This window comes from Rhincodon typus, chromosome 13, assembly GCF_021869965.1.
Source record: "Rhincodon typus isolate 14 chromosome 13, sRhiTyp1.1, whole genome shotgun sequence".
Classification (NCBI taxonomy): Eukaryota; Metazoa; Chordata; class Chondrichthyes; order Orectolobiformes; family Rhincodontidae; genus Rhincodon; species Rhincodon typus.
The window spans coordinates 33220847-33225184 of record NC_063344.1 but is presented as its reverse complement, the minus strand read 5'-3'; positions in this window follow the sequence as shown (position 1 = coordinate 33225184).

Sequence of the window (4338 nt, the reverse complement as noted above, 5' to 3'; positions counted from 1 at the left end):
GTAGACCCACCATGCTTCAAAAGTTCAAGCAGAATTCCATCAATCCTGCGGACTTTGTTGCTGTTTATTTAGTTAGTAGCAGTCACAGTTTCCTCAAAGTTCAACTCTTTGCCAGCACAGTATCATGCTCTGTGCGAGAGTGTTTCAAAGTGCTTGTAGCAACAATCCAAGATTGATGCTTGTCAGTGGATAGTGTCTTGTAGTTGTTGCCCCTTAGGCATTTTGATAAGCTGATCTATAGACAAATTTTAGTATTTCATTGAAGCCTCATGTGACCAGTATTGTAATACAGAGAGAAAGGGGCATCAATAGTCTCAAACATCGTGGCTTCAATGGGGGTACAATTCTTGACAATGACTAAACTATAGGTCAAGGTTAAGGTGTAAATTTAAGAGGTATGTAGGAATGTGTGGAAGCTCAGTGCTAATGGAGTCGACATGCAATATGAGGAAGAAATAAATGTGGAGGTTTATGGGAGGCCCTTTCATACCATGAACCTGTTACTCATTCTTTCAAGCCTGAACTGCATTGCCTTTCATACTCATGTAAATCATAAGTATACAAGGGAACTGGAAAATGGCTGTGACCACTCCCTGAGTATGTGTTTTATTTCTGTCTGAGCACATGGGTTCTACATATGGGCAATTTGAGGCTCCTCAAGGGGCAATTATACAGGTTAAAGACTGCACTCATGTCATAATGTGAGTTCCTCAACAAAGCAGGATCCCATTCCGTCAATGTACAATTCATCTATAATCACCAGTATTATATCATAGAGGTTTGTGCCATGTACCCTCGCAACTGCCATGATGTCTATGTCCTTACAAACTCTCATACTCTTTCTTCATTTCAAGGGCTGGATTCTTTATAAGTTTGACTACTGGGGGACAAGGGCTGCCTTCTGTGACCATGACTGATGAATTAGTTACATACCTTCCTGATTGAGGTTGAGTATAGATCCAGTGTGGCCATTCTTCAACCAGGGCTATCATGAACTCGATAATGGAGCCACTAAAAGTGAAGCTGTGATGCTTGGCACGTTCTGGAGGGCCTTGTGTTGCACGGTGGACAGAGTGTTGCATAGGAAGGAACATCTGCACAATTGAAGCAGGCAGGGAGAAGCTGTGAATGAGGTAAAAGAGCTGGGAGAGCAGCAGCAGTCTTCCGATGAGGAAGTTGGGGACATTGAGCAGGGGCCCTTCAGTGTGACAACTTCAAGCACAACAAACCAAAGACACATTAACTGATATCCACTTTCAATAGATAATAGTAACTCTAAATAAAGTCATTATTAATATACTTCAGCCATGAAGTCAAAGAAAAATACTTTTTACACTTGAAAGTATTGGTTTTATTTTTCGAAGTGTAGATGAACAATATCCAAAAGAGATTATATTACTAATACAATGTGTAATTTTATACTTTGCAGAACAATCATATCAGGTCATCAAGCTTTTGGTGCACATAGCACGTTACTGCAGTAGCTATTGAAAGTATTCTATAAAAAATTTTTAAATAGCATTTACAAATAATAATGCTGATTGACTGGAATTGTAACTTACACATACAACCAGTCAGATTCTGTTCTGTTGCCACCAGTGAGACATCCATCCAACAGGAAGTCATTTGGAGTTGACAGCTTTTATCAAACCAGAAAAGTTATACTGTTTAATGAATAAAACTATTCTAAAAATAGTTGAAGCATGGCTAGCTATGCAAAAGGCAGGCCAGTGAATTTAGTTTTGAATTGCTTAAACAAAAACCTTGCATACAACACAGGCAGGAGACAGGAAAATGTCAACACACCTGAAACAGACAGTATGCCTTCCAAGCGAATGACTCCTTTGAGGCTTTTTGGTTCTTTACCATTTTATATCTGGTTTTAAAAATGCAACTTTGTTGTTAATATGCTCGGTCCTCATAACCCCATCACTCCTGCTTCAGTTAGTAATTGACTGCTTGAGAAGTTGAAGCAATAGAATCAAGCAGATATTATACAAATTCAACAACAGGATTTAAATTATATTTTGACAAATTGTTTTAATTACATACTGTAACTTAATACATGTTCTGTATGCAGAAATTAGCAATGACAATGCTGACAAAAATCTATCAGATCATTTCCCGTCTCAGAGGAATTTGCCTGAAATGCCAAAGCATGAAGTTAAATGACAAAAAGCCAACTGCATTACTGATACATCATGCCAGTTCAGTGCTATTTCTGTCCTGAGGAAATTATTATAGCAATGTCATACTTCTATAACATAAATGGAAGTGATGCCTGGAATTTTCCAGTTAGTACATATTCTAAGGAAAGAATAGCACCTATTTAAAGAAAGCAAAGAACACTATTCGAAGAAGAATCATATTGGACTCAAAGCATTAACCCTATTTTTCTCTCCAGTGCAACCAGAACTGTTGAATTTTTTTTCAACATTTTGTCTCCATTTCAGATCTCCAGCATCCACTATATTTTACTTTTTACATTACTATCAAAGAGAAGATTACTCATTTTAATCAAAAGCTTCATTTAGGCTGACAATTAGTCTATCTTGTTCCAAATAGAACATACTCTTCAGGTTATAAATATTATACTTTCTAAAATAAACCAGTTGACACAATATAATGACCTGACTGATTTGAGGAGCATAGACTTTTTTTATAATTAAACACATTTCAGAATCAGCAAATGAAATGCTTTTGCACAGTTTATAGAACTTGAGTGTGACCTTAATCCCAAGAGGCTGTCATGGACTCGTACCAGCCAGCATTTCACATACTCCGGTCGTTGGAGCACAAAGCACTTGGTTAATTCATAAAATACTTCTGCCGAATGCTGCCACCAGGGGAAGCAATAGATGCTAAACAGCAGACACATTACTTGTAGAGAAATAACGTTTGGCAGAATTGAAGTTGCACTGTGTTCAGAGAATGTTCATAGAATCCCTACGATGTGGGAACAGGCCCTTCGGCCCAACAAGTCCACACCAACCCTCAGAGCATCCCACCCAGAATCATCCCTATAACCCACCTAGTCTACATATCCCTGAACACTACGGGCAATTTAGCATGGCTAATCCACCTAACCTGCACGTCTTTGGACAGTTGGAGGAAACCAGAGAACCCGGAGAAAACCCACGCAGACAAAGGGAGAACGTGCAAACTCCACACAGACAGTCACCTGAGGGCGGAATTGAATCCAGGTCACTGGTGCTGTGAGGCAGCAGTGCTAACCACTGAGCCACTGTGGTGTCCTGTCGTTCCTGATCTGTAATTGCTCAATGTAGCAGGTGATGAAAGCAACATGATCTACGTCAGTTGAATAAATCCAATACAAGTTAATAATATTTGTTGATGATTTCCAAAAGTTGTTGAGAAAGTAGTTAATGCAATACTATGTAAAGAGATTATTTAGTCAGTATAATTTTTCTGAGTCCGAGAGCTTCCTATGTGCAAATTGGCCACTGCGTTCCCTACAACAGTGACAGCCCGTCAAAAGAATTTTCTTGTACTGAGCTTTGGGGTCAATCTCAAGAGCATAGTTTTAAAACATGGGGCAGGACATTTGGGGAAAAAAGAATTTTTCACTTAGCGAGTGGTGGGAATGCACTGCCTGGGAAGTAGTGGAGGCCGGAAACCTTGCAAACTTTAAAAAATATTTGGATGAGCTCTTCAAATATCATAACATTCAAGGTTAAGAGGCAAGTGCAGGAAATTGAGATGAGCGCACTTTAAGTGGTAGTTATGTCAGTGCAAACTCGATGGGCCGAAGGGCCTTTTCTATGCTGTATGAATCTATGAGCCATCCTATAACCATGAAATGACAAGGCTTTCTTTCTTCATGTACTTGCTGGCTGATGGCAGCGTGCAAATTTTCACCGTTTGAAATAGCAGAGCACCATAAGAAATATTACAAATTCTAGCTATATTAATTGACCACCATTGCTGAATTTTTTTAAATCTTCTCATTTAAGTTTATAATTGGCCTATGAAGAAAAGAACAATGAGATTTGTTCCAGGGATAAGATCTTCAGTTGATTAGGTAAATTAAAAAAGTTGGTGTTTATGCCCTTTGAAAAAGTTGAGAGGATCTTAGATGGAGATGTTTAAAATCCAGGGGTCTAAACAGAAGAAGTAAAATGGTTTTCACTGGCAGAAAGGCTAAGAGCCAAACTGCACAATTTTAAAGAAGTAAAATATCTGTGACATGACAGTAAGCTTTTTAATGAACCAAATACAGATTCGCTTGTGATAACAAGGTGCAGAGCTGGATGAACACAGCAGGCCAAGCAGCATCAGAGGAGCAGGAAGGCTGATGTTTCGGGCCTAGACCCTTCT